The sequence below is a fragment of the Chlamydotis macqueenii genome, chromosome 2, assembly GCF_036417535.1.
Source record: "Chlamydotis macqueenii isolate bChlMac1 chromosome 2, bChlMac1.mat, whole genome shotgun sequence".
NCBI classification, from domain to species: Eukaryota; Metazoa; Chordata; class Aves; order Otidiformes; family Otididae; genus Chlamydotis; species Chlamydotis macqueenii.
Window position 1 is genome coordinate 68,888,721 of NC_141557.1, and position 13,377 is coordinate 68,902,097.

Genomic DNA, 13,377 nt, shown 5'->3' on the forward strand with positions numbered 1-13,377 from the left:
TGAGGAATGAAAGGCGACGATCATGGAGCAAAAGGCTTCTCTCGCCAAGCACACTACACAAACCCAAACTAGTGCTGTGAGGGAGCTTATAATAATGACACGAGGGATGAAAATCATAGAATCATAGTATGGTTAGAGTTGGAAGGGACCTTCAAAGGTCATCTAGTCCAACCCCCCCGCAAGGAGCAGGGACATCCCCGACTAGATCAGGTTGCTCAGAGCCTCATCCAGCCTGGCCTTGAACATTTCCAGGGATGGGGCTTCCACAACCTCTCTGGGCAACCTGTTCCAGTGTTCTACAACCCTCATTGTAAAAAATTTTTTCCTAATATCCAATCTAAATCTACCTCCCTCTATCTTAAAACCATTACCCCTCGTCCTATCACAACAGGCCCTACTGAACAGCCTCTCCCCATCTTTCTTGTAGGCCCCCTTTAGGTACTGGAAGACCGCTATCAGGTCTCCCCGGAGCCACTCTTCCTGCACCCCCTGAATGAAATCGCTTCCTATCTCTATTGGAAGATCAGCCCAGCCTCTCTCACGTGCGTGTTTACAGCAAGAAACAAAATCTGCAGGTTCAGTTGGCCTGAATCACAAGCAGAGGGGATTTTGTAGGACAGGCCATCTTCTCTAAGCGCTTTTAAGAAACACATAACCACTACAGCTTTATAAGCTGTTGCAGTACATAAGCAGGGAGACGATGCTTGATACCTTTCTTTGGAGGTTGTGCTCTTTCAGCAGTGCTGTAACAATAGGAAATGGCTGGAATCTAATATCTGCTATTACTTGAAGGCATCCCATCAGTAGGAGAGTTATTGGATGTGCTGAAATTCCTTCTTGCTTCTCTGTTCAATAAACCTGCACGCAACTTCCTCTGGGGATGGGCCAAGTGTTGCTCAATTAGCATGCAGCACCGGAGCCAGCAAGGCAGAAAAATATGCACCAGGAGGAGAGAAAATTGATGAAAAGCAGCAGGAGCAAAGGAAACACTTCTAAACTCTGGAGTGAAATTCCTCTCTACTGAGATTCCCCCTGGTCTGTGGGGTAGTGACAAGACCTAAAATATTCTGAGGTGAGCATGGGGTTGGTTCACTTACCCAAGTTCTGTTTTCAAAAGCAAAACGAAGCGTAAACCGGGAGGTAGGGGAAATTTTTTGTGATGAAGGTGAGAACCACGACAATGGGCACAGAGCGGGAATGCTAAAATCCTCTTCAAAGTATCCTAATCCATAAAGCTGTTGTGAAAATGATCTTTCTGGTTCTCTGGGTAGTTACCTATCGCTGGTGTTTAGCAGTCTGCAAGATGCCACACTCTGCATTGCATTTATCTCATACCCAGCAATACCTTCCATTCCCAGATGCTACGTCACCCACAGCATTTACATCAACTGAGGGACTGTCACCACGTTTTCTCCTCTGCGTGTCACTACTGCCAAACCATAAGGACTCTCTGTTCAACTTAGTCTTATAAATATCATCTATATAAATTTATTTGTGTAAAAATTATTTCTGTGAAGGACAGACAGATAGCTAAGCAGCCAGTTCCTCAAGCAGCACAGAGAGAGTGTGACCAACACAGACGCAAGCTCAGCTACGTCCTTCAGCCAGGTGGGCATTCAAGGCATGCATTCACGCGTGTGCACAGCAACAGACAGGACCACGAATGCACAGTTTTATTTACAAGTTTTTTAAAGCATTTTGTTTGCTTATGTATGTTTTCGGTACTTAGAATTTATTTCTCTATAACCCATTCCCATGCAAAATATTCCCGACAGTCAACAGCAAAAGGCTATAGACTTTCTGAGACAGAGGGGGCAGCAGCCTGCAATTATTCCTCTTCCTCTTAGCTGTCACCCATCAGACTACTAGCTTCTCCAGGGAATGGTGTGTCACATGGAGGCAGAAAACAGTTGTACATTTTGTTAGACATATTTGATTTATAGAATACATCCCAGAGGATGCCCTTCAGGATCAGGACTTTCCTCAAGGGTATTCCTTACATGTGAGAACTACATTGGGTGCTGTCACCAAGGGCTTGCTTTAGGCATCATTTTCTGTAAGGACAGAGCAAAATACCCCCTAAAAGCATCCTAAAAGCGTTCAAATCGTTCCTTGCCAATGATAAGCAGGGTGTGGTGCCTATGTTAAAAACAGCAGGAAAGCGAAGAGTTAACTATTTAAACAACCTTGTTAAGTAAGACCTAATTAGTGCTAATCTCCCCTTTTTCTTTTTTGCTCCAGGAGAAGTCGGTGTACACAGAAGAAGAGGAGGTTGGGGGAAGAAGGGGAAGAGAGGTCAGCCTGCTATTAATTGCATCTTGTTTAGCTGGGTCACTGCAGTTGACCTCATTCAAATCTTTAATTGACATCTCAGTTTGAAAATCCAAGATGGCAACACCGTGCAAGATTTGTGCTCTCTCGGAGTCCTGCTGTCTTCATTAATCTCTCATTCTTTACGAAACGTGTATTTCATACGCATCTGAAAATTTAAATTCAGCTGTGGCATTGCCCAGAGGTAGAGCGAATCTTGTATTGCTATGCCCTGCCTAGTGCTGGGTGCTGCGCTTCCGCTTCATCCAGAAAATGTGAAGGTGTGGTATCCTCCTCTTTATGAAGAATCTAAGGGGAAATAGCATTGTGCACCATCATTGGGAGCACGGGAAGAAATTAAAAGGCAGGAAGATGTTGTCCCGGACTAATGTTTCCAAGAAGATTATCCTGGTGTGTCACAGACCTAAGTGCTGCTGACCTGAGGTGTGCTGTGCCAACTGACCCACCGGAGTTTCTGTCCTTCCATCATTAGTTTTTTGCTTTTCAACAGAGAGTGGTCAGCAGTAAATCTATTTGCAGCTCTTTCCAAAAAAAAAAACTCTCAGAAATCCAAGTACTTCCCTACAGAGGAGAATGTAAGGAGAAGGTATTTTTGTGTTAATATCTCCTGAGGTTGCTCCTAAATTTATGGAAAAGGAGAAAACTGAAGCAATAAGTTTTTTTTTTTTTTTAGGTGCCTCTGGAGGCAATACTGATTCAGGCTTAGTTTAATCACCATGCCTGGGTGAACTAATATTCACTAATCCACTCAAAATTGGTGGTTTTGTTTTTTTTTTTTTAAAGGAGGTGCGCTTAGGGGATCCTTGAAGACAAGGGGGTCTGAGGCACCCTCCACCCAGCCGCCCCAAGTGAAGGGGTGTGAACTGAAACAAACTGGGATCTTGAGGTCTCAGAGTCAATGTTCCTTTTCCTCTCCACCAGGAAAGTCTCCTATTCCCAAGGAGTTCCCTCTGCATGGGAAATAAGGCTCTGCTTGGCTTTGGCTTATGAGCAGGACTGACTGGGTAAGTCATCAGTAATTTTAGGCTGAAGTTCCCAACTGCACTCAAGTTATCTGCGGTCGTGGCAGAGCCGTCTGTGTGAAACCCAGCCAGGAGAGGGGCCAGCGCTGCTGTTTGCCCCCACAGAGAGGAAGGCATTGCAGAACTGCTTTAAGGCATGTTGGGTACTCGCAGCTTGCAGGGGACTGGCTGAGAATGACACCAGTGCCATCGTGAATCAGTTACACCTTCTCCAGCCCCTCATCCCTGTTAGGCACCAGCTGTGGTCTTTACTATGCCAGAGGAGCTCTCCTTTCCCTTTGTGCAGTCTGTCTCCTACAAAAGTGTTGGATCAAATTCTTAAAAATGTCACCATATTCTTGGAAAGTCAGTATTCTTAATTATCTGGTTTCCCAAAGAATCGAGCTTCATGTAGTCATGCCATGTCCATGCAGCCATTCCCCTTTCTGTTTTAATGGTGTTGCCTCCAAAATATCTTATCCCTTTCTCTCCCCTCATATTTTTGACCCTTTGGTCTCTCTGCCCTGTTAGCATAGGTGGTAAAGGGTTCATCTCCACGCACACAGGTGGGGGAATCTGAAAAACTCTCTGCCCTGGCTCCTGCCCAGGGTGTCTCCAGATCTCTCAGACTAAAGGGATCCCTGTCTGGGGGTAGGTTACTCATTGTGAAGAGCAGAGGTTGAGCATCTTGAGATCACACAAGACTTATTCTGGGAAGTTTTGGGGAGGAACCAAAGGTGAGGACAGGGAGGGATCAAGGTGGTCTGGGGAGGAACTGGTGTAAGCAAATAGAGGGAGAAGGGTAAGCAGGGGCTGTCCAGGACGCTTGTCTGCTCCTGACCAGGGCAGTCTGTCCTGTCTCCTTGTTAAACTCTTTTTTTTCCTGGGTGAGGGACTCCCTATCAGTGTGTGCCTGTGTGTACAAGTGACAACTGCCCAAGTGGGACCTGAAGTCACAGGCACGCAGGCATCCATGGTGCCAGCAACTGGAGCCAGTTTGGGTGCATATGTTGATGTGTGATGAGGAGCAAATATTGAGCTGGAATAGCTGGCTGGCACGGTAAGTGGCCAGGGAGCCAGGTATGGAAGTAGCCTTAAGTCTGAGTTGGGTGTGCATGTGTCCTGTGGATCAGCAAGCTGGAGGTGCTGGTGACCCAAGGAGTCCTGGCCAACTGGGGTCTGCTGGGAGACCTCTGTGTGTGTGTGTCTATCGGCACAGGAGGCAACTGGAGGTGAGAGGATCCAGTGCCAGTTGTGAGGCAGGCTGGGTGTCTATGGGCAGCTACCGGAGAGACCCACATTGTATTCATATACATATATATATATATATATATGTATTTTTTTTCCCCCACTAATAGATCTTTACCTCAATCAGGCTGAGAAGGGAACAGGACCAGGCTGTTGGTGCCAGCATGTGTCTGCATGAATGCTGAGTGTTTCTGTATTGATCTGGTTGCCCAGAGAGGTGGTGGATGCTGGAAACATTCAAGGCAAGGTTGGATGAGGCTCTGAGCAACCTGATCCAGTTGGAGATGTCCCTGCTCCTTGCAGAGGCGTTGTACTAGATGACCTTTGAAGGTCCCTTCCACCCCAAACTATTCTATTGATTCTATGATTCTATATGTGGCTGGCGGTGTGTATCTATGTATGTACACAGTGGAGGTTTCTATGGGCCTACTGGGAACATACTCTCAGCTGTGCCATGGGCTGGACCTGGGGGAGTGAAGCTGTTGTAGCCTCTCCTCTCTCAGGCTGCTGGATCCGGCAACCCCTGACTAAACCCTGCTGACCTTGCTGGAGGGTACCTGTGGGGTGGTTGCAGCTCCTCACCTTTGGGTTTGGGCCAAAATGGCTGTGTCTCAGTTGTGTGGCAGGCAGGCTCTGAATAAAAACCTGTGTCCCTTGCACAGAGAAAATATCCCTTCTGTTGCTCTACATGTCCAACTCCTTCATCTGTTTCCCTAGCAGTTTCCCTGCTCACTGATCCGTGTCCTTGCAATGCATGTGAGCAAAATATATATCTACAATGAGAGTTTTCTTTTACACTTCTGAAATAAAAGAGTTACCAATTGTATCAATAAGCAAAAATAATCTACTTTTTGGACAGAGTGGATTTTTATAAATGATACAGTGCTCTAGAAATATGGCTCCCGATGGAAATCCTGACCCCTCGTTGTTCCTCATTTCAAAAGCCATTCTCATATAAACCTACATCAAAGTGCAGAAGCGCCAGCAATCTGTCTCTGGAAATAAAAAAAATTCAGGTGATGAAATCAAATGTGATTACTTGCTTCAGAATTGTAAGATGACATGACGGGTGCAGCATGGTGGAGTCACTGTAATGCGCTATAAACTTACGCAAAAGGTGATGTGGGGAAAAAAGTAAAGGTGGCTTTGTTCAGGTCATGCACTTAATGAAAAATAAATACCAGTAAGCTTGCTTTCACCAGGTCTGATCACATTTTTGACCTCCAGATGAATTGCTGTATACACATTGCTACCAAGGCTGACCCCAAACGTTAACCCAATGTAGCAAAAGTGGAATCTGGCTGTGGGACAGAATGGGCTGCATTTGGAAACAGAGATTGTAACTCACCTCTCCTCATTCCTACGCCCCTCCTTTAATTAATTGTTGCCCTTATTTACGTAGACAGGCATCTTTCCCAAAGAAGCAGCAAAGTGATAGCTTGCAGAAAAATCAGTCTCATGCTCTTTGAACATTTGTGCTTTTCTTATGGATTCTCTTACATCTGTAGTTTAGTGACTTTGACAGGCCAGACGCCTGCGTGTAGGACTACACACGTGTGTAAGGCTGTGCACAGCTGGAGCCCTGCCAAGTAAACAGCCAGGCAAAGGACCCCCTCTCATCGAAACACGGGAGGAGGCCAGGCGAGCTTGCGGTCAAACCCCTCAGTATGCTGTAGGGCAGTGAGTGATGGGGAGAAGGCGTTGCAGAGGCAGAGCTTGCTCCCTGAGTGCAAGTCTCATGGGCCACGCATTGGCTCCTGCACACTTGTGGCTCAAAACCCTCAAGTATGGGCAATTGCTCCCCCAGACAAAGTGTCAGCCCTAAAACCTTAACAAGGCAGTGATATGTGGGGGTTGGATGCCTGGGTACCCCCGTCTTACTGTGCCACGCTACTTCCCAGGGTGTACCATTGTCCCTGGCATCATCTTGATCACCTTGGCCACCCCTGCTCAGGACAATTGATTTTTTTGGTTCCTAGTCAGAACAAATCCAGCAATTCAGCCCCTCACTGGGAGGAGGTACAGCTGACAGCAGGCTACTCTCACCAGAGCAATTAACTAAAATTAATTAAATTAATACAGAGCAATTAGTGTTGTCACCTTTCTGAAGCCTACCATTGCATGACTGGTCCATGGTTGGGAATGTCCCCCACTTCCCTTGGGAAAATAGTGCCTGGGAGCGCATTGCTCCTGCCAGAGTGACCTGGCTGACATGCTCGTTAGGGGAGATGTATGGAAAGATGGCTATCTAGAGCAGGCCACTGCTTAGGGGAAATCGCTCTGATAGGATATGTAAAGACCCTAGAGCATCCAGTCCTGAACCAATGTGAATTTTCTGTGGTGCTTCTGGCAGTGAACAGGTTGCTAAATACTCCTAGCTATTATTCCTTGTTATTTTTGCCATCATTGTGAATACCTGTGCAATTCACGGCAGTCACACTTTGCTCCTCCAAAGCACTCTGTTACTGAAGATGGATTGAGAGCAGCCCTGAGGAGAAGGACTTGGGGTTGTTGGTTGATGAGAAGCTCAACATGAGCTGGCAATGTGCCCTTACGGTCTGGAAGACTAACCACATTCTGGGCTGCATCAAGAGGACAGTGGCCAGCATGTCGAGGGAGGTGATTGTGCCCGTCTATTCTGCCCTTGTGAGACACCACCCAGAGAACTGCGTCCAGCTCTGGAGCCCCCAGCATGAGAAGGACTTGGACCTGTTGGAGTGAGTCCAGAGGAAGGCCACAAAGATGATCAGAAGGCTGGAGCACCTTTCCTATGAGCACAGGCTGAGAGAGTTGGGGCTGTTCAGCCTGGAGAAGAGGAGGCTCCAGGGAGACCTTATAGCGGCCCTTCAGTACCTACAGGAAAGATGGGCAGAAACTCTTCAGCAGGGCCTGTTGTGATAGGACAAGGGGTAATGGTTTTAAACTAAAAGAGGATAGATTTAGATTAGACACAAGGAAGAAATTTTTTACAATGAGGGTTGTAGAGCACTGGCACAGGTTGCCCAGAGAGGTGGTGGATGCCCCATCCCTGGAAATGTTCAAGGCCAGGTTGGACAGGACTCTGAGCAATCTGATCTAGTCGAAGATGTCCCTGCCCCTTGCAGGGGGGGGTTGGACTACATGACCTTTAAAGATCCCTTCCAACCCAAATGATTCTATGAATCTATGATTCTAAGATAGAAGATAAAAGCCACTACTATGCAAAACACAGGCCCCTCCCAGCAGCGTGGTAAGGCAGGGGAATGTTTTGCAGAGGTAGGAAGGGGCTAATGGCTTGCTCAGGGCTTGGGCTGGATCTTTGTGGTACAGCTGGGCCTCCTGCACTACTTGCAGGCCAGTCGCTGCCATCTCCACTTGTTAGTTTGAAGTGTTTCTCCAGCATTCCCCATAGGGAGTGAAAATGCAAAAGATTTCGTAAAAAAAGGAAAGGAGGGAGGTAAAGGAGCAATGGATAAAACTCACCCTGGCTGGCCAGTTTAGCCCTGCAGGGGAGACCTGCCCTAAAAGAGGAATGGGGTAACATTACCAGCTAAATCCAACCGACTAAAGTAATGAAATTCTACATTCAGGCTGCATCTCTGCTTTTTAAATGTTTGCCGGGGCCCCTGGGGGGAAGAGGAACGAAGAGAGATGCTGGAGATGGAGCTGCCTGGATCTCAAAGAAAGTCACTGATCTAAGCATTTTCTGTCTTCAATGCAATTTGTTTGTATTTTCCCTAACATGGCCATATTATATATACAGGATGTACACTATATTTTAAGGAAACATACCTCTGAGGAGAATTTAAAAAAGCATTTACTTAACAAATCATGTCTGTTTCTCAAGTAAATCCCTGATGTAAGGCAAGGAGCCATACATATTTAAACTTGGAAGCTATTTTTCTATGTACGATTAACACAGATTTCTAATGTATATGGTGTTGCTTCTCCCACTAGCTGCAACCTGCTTCACAACTTGTAAGGGAAATGTCAGTGTTGTCTATTGAACTGCGACAGAGACAAAGGAAATTTTAGAGGACAAATGAAGGATGCTCTTGAAAACCAGGGATGTTAATTGGTACTCTGCTCTGTATTGATCTCACTCTTCTGCTTCTGAATTTGACTGAGGTTCTGCGACTCCAGCCCAGGCAGATTGCCATTAGGGAGTTTTTGCTTGCATTAACCCAGCCGTATTAAACCCTCTGTGGTTCTGATACCCACTTTCTGAAATGCCTTTCCTTTTCCTTTTTCTACCAGAGATGCCCATCCAGCAGACTTCCCGTCATTCTATACCCTGCCCTAAAATAACAGGAAAAAAAATTCAGCTGGTCTATTAAAAATTGTCCAGCAGTCCCTGAAAAAACCCACCCATATGGCTTGCAAAGCATCGCTTAGTCTTTTTGCACTTTTATGTTTCATTCTGCAGAATTGTTGATAGTGTTGTAGCTTCAAGTTTCTCCACATTAATTGCAATGGTATTTTTCAGTCTTTTCCTGCCAGCCAAGCTGCTGGCTTTTGATCAGAAATCATATGTGTGCTAGGAAGAAGCAGTGGATTGCTGTCAGCTGGCTCCCGTCTGTTTTGCCATGGAGGGAAGGGTGAGGTGCACAATACGGGGCTTTTGCAAGTGGGGAGAGAAAAGGTATAACAGACACAAGGTATATGAAAATAAGTGGTAAATAGAGGCTTAATACCCCAATAACCAAATGCAGGAGCCCCTGTTTATAGAATACTGGACTCAAATCGAGTAGGCATTGTTTCTATCCCTGGACTCACTGCTGAGCTGAGACTGACCGTAGATTGCCCACCTACATGCGCCTCCGTGTCCCCATATGGGAACTGGAGATAAAGATGCCAGAGTTATAAAGTGCTTTGGGACCTGCAGATGAAAAGTAGTTGGCATTATGTGAACATGAAATGCCTTGTTTGTCATGATGTGGCATCTATTACAACCAGCCCTATGGGCACACAAAAAGTTATTTCTGTGGAATGAAAAGACACTAGCATATATGTAACAAATAGGTGAAGAACCAGTCAGAGATAAGCAAAGAAGAACACAGCTCCCACCAGCTTGGCTGAAAAGAGGCATCACACACAGCCAGTTGGAGCACAGCCTGCACACCAGATGAATTACGGGTACAGGGATGTGCAGAGGGGACACTCAACAGGGACGGCCAAGCCTTTCTGCAGATGGACAAAGACCCTTACTGAGGGTTGTCATGTTTCTCCCTAGGATACCTGGGGAACAAAGATGCCCACATGTACGATGTAATGCCTCCTTGGTAGCCCCCAGGTTTCTGGAAAGCAGTGAGCATGTTGTGTGTGTGTCATGCAGATGGTGTTTGTGTGCTGAGTACACACAGTGCTGCCAGCAAGCATCAGACCTACAGCACAGCCACGCAGCGATACTGTGCCCGTGCATGGGAAGGGCTATGCTTATCAAGCACCCAGCACATGTCTGGTCGGCTCCTGTACTCCAGGGAAGCCTAAAATCTCCAGATACAGCTTCTGTGCAGAAACATCAACTGGTCTGCCAGATGACCTGTCAAAAAAAGTCCTGGATAAAAGTAAAACCCTCCCTCACATGCTAATTTGGCACAGTGTCCATGCAAAGGCAGCAGGAGACATCCAGGCACCATATCTGCGCCCCAGCCATGGCTCCTCTTCTCCTCCTGCACTTATTTGGTTGTTGGTACCTTCTGGGCATCTCTGCCCACGTGGAAAACATACAGTTTTGGGCTTCACGGCCAAGGGAAGGACTGACAGAGTTTTGCCGCATGGCTAAATCTCTGCGGGAGCGTTTGAGAGACTTCTGGATACATGAGCTTTTCCTCAGTGGGGAGGGCTGAAAGGCTGCGGCATTGAGGATCCTGGTTACCCATAGGGAGACGATGCAGCCCTCGTGCAGCCCTCACGCCCTGCCGTCAGCACGCCACTGCCCGACCCCTGCGTGGGGGAGCATGATCCTCTCTTTGCTTCTCAGAAGCCTCTGCTGTTGCAAAGAGCTGGGTTTTGATTTCAGTGGGAAGGGAGGAGAGCAGTCACCAGATGGGAGGTTATCTCCAGCTCCTTCGCTCTTCACAGGCAGGTGTTGAGGGGAGCTGCTTGCAGATCAAAGGACGAGGAACACTTCAGGGAGGGGAGGTTACCAAAGTGCTCTGCAGTCCAGCTCAGCTGGCAACAAAGATTGAACTCGCTGCTTTCCTGGGAGAATTGCAGGGAGCCCAGCTTTGTCTGGAAGGAAGGTTTGACAGGACTTGTGTGATGAATAGTGTGAAAAGTTTCCAGCGAGTAATTAAAAAGGGAGGAGGGGCGGACTCTTTCAGCATTTTTCTATGACTGTTCGGGTACCTGGAAGAGCTACTTGTGAAACTCTGAAGCAACAGTGAATTCCTGGAGAGAGACGAGCTGCCCCAAACACTGCGTTTCTGACAAAAACTGTTCTGAGTTTCGCCCCTGCAAACAAAAAGTGAGCAAATGACAGACCAGTCACCCAAATAACTCTACAGTTCAGTGCTTGTTTTATGCCACCTCTTTTGAAGACCTCTTGTAAACATCATTTTTAAGTTCCCTACTTTTCCTGTCCTACTTGACATTTCTTGTGAACATCATCTTCCTTTTCTAAGGTAGCAAATTCTGCTTCTATCTTTTCTTTTTTTTCTCCCTTTCCCTTGTGTCTTCTGTGAAAAAGCACAGAAATTTCCTCCACATATTGATCGGATGTTCCTGTGCCGGTAATTTCTGTTTTGTCTCAGGCAACCCAGCAGGCTTCCGTGATTAAAAGGTAATGCCTGTATGTGGTATACATCTCTTCTCCTACTAGGACAATTTTTCTATACCAGTATATTGGGTAAGGCAAAGTTGCCCCAACCTTGAAGATGAACTGAATGTAAAAAAATCATTCATTTGAAACAGACTTTCAGAAGCCAGTTGAAGGACCACTAAATAGTTACAGGCACAGAACCTAGCAAGATCAGAGTTTTGCCATGCAAGCTGCAATTTGATTAATGTGGCAGCTGTTTGATGGGAAATTAGGAGAGAATTTTGAGAGTCATGAGAGGAAATTAGGCCATCTTACGCTTTTAAAACTCTTTAAAACTCAGTGGTTCTTCTCTTCCCTAGAGGTTTATGAGCATGCAGGCAACTTCTGTATTTAATCAAGAAAGTCAGCACAGCACAAAGGCTGGAAATGTTTACCAGGGGCAGCAGGACTCAATCTTCATGTGATAACAGACCGGAAACCTTGGTTTCTGGAAATCTTGATCTCAGCATTTTGGTTTGCGTAGTCCAAACCCTCAATCGTGTATCTCACTTTAGCCAGTCCTGTGATCTAATTTAGAAGCACTCCATGGCATCAAGCACTGAACATGGCCTAACTGGCATCTCTGGAAGTCTCCTTGGCCTCAGAGGGATCTCTCAGCAGGTTGGCCTGTTTGTGCAGAATGAATCCCCGTTCCCTCCAGCAGTGTCTGAACTATGTGTCTGAACTATGTGGAAAAGAAGGTCCCATGGTGTGAATCACTCACTTCCCCTGGTGGAAACAGAGTGGTTCTAATTAATGCGTTACAAAAAAAAAAAAAAAAAAAAAAAAAACAGAGACACCTCCTTCCTGCGAATGATCAATATAAGGTGGCTGCACAATGAGTCTAATTCAAGAGGAGTAAACTTGGAGTTGGTCAGCAGTGTTGAAGGTGCCTTGGAAGCTTCTTGGTGTTAATGAAGGTTTCACTGGGATTTTAAGACTTCAAAACTGTGCTTTGCTACCAGACGTGGGAATGCAAAATGAATGCAGACACAGTAACTATGGCCCAGTGGAGAGGTTTTGGGCTGGAACTCAGAAGATCTGGTTTCTGTTTTGGGATGTGTTGATTGTGACATAGGAAAATACTCTGTGCTAGATTTAGGAAAGTTTAATATTTTTGGCAGTCACAAAATCCAGTTTTATCCTTCTGTGCTCCCAACCTTTCCACACACTTAGCTTTCCAATGGCTGACTCCCCAGGGTCAAAGCTTTTTAACCTCCAGTATGGAAACTACTAGTGGTCTGTAAGATATCAGAAGCTGATCTGTGGAAGCACCACAACTTAAAACCAAAATGAAATTACCACCAATGACAGCATGAACAGACAGAATGGGGAAAATACAAGTATTGAACATCCTTAACTGTATTTGATTGCAAATAAAAGCTACTGTGGCGACTGCACAAAATAGCCTTTTGATATGTTTCCCGAAAGATGTAAGTTGCTCTGGATTTGAGAAGAATCACTTTCAATGCACAGCAGCATTGAAAGCATTGAAAGCAGCAGCTTTTTGCTGCTGTCCATGCAGCCAAACACACACATCTCCGACAAGGCTGAGCTGCATGTCTTGTGTTTAAAGACCATCATGGTGCCCAGACTGATGCTTCCCAACCTGTTCTGCATCTGGAGTCAAAGTTCATCTCACCTGGCCCCCAGCAAATCTGGAGATGACTGGTATTTTCCCTCTTAGGCACGAACTCTGCAATTAAGGCATTAGTTCAAGTCCTAGAAGAATACATAGAAGAATTCAGCCCCTCCATCTGCTCTGAGGGAATGTGAAAACCCATCTGCCACCTTTTGGGAGGTTGTTCTTGCATTAGTGCTCCGGACAGCCTTCAATCTCTCCCTCCCAGTGGAGCCCTCCCCCTCCCTATGGAGTATTTCCGTCTTTCGTAAGCTGACTATGACCTCCCAGCTCACAAGAGAGGGCGCTTGCTTGTGAAGAGGAGGGGAGACCTGAGGTCCAGTCCTTGCTCAAATTAAAAGCTCAGTGTTTTAGTAATACGCTTGCTCACAGGG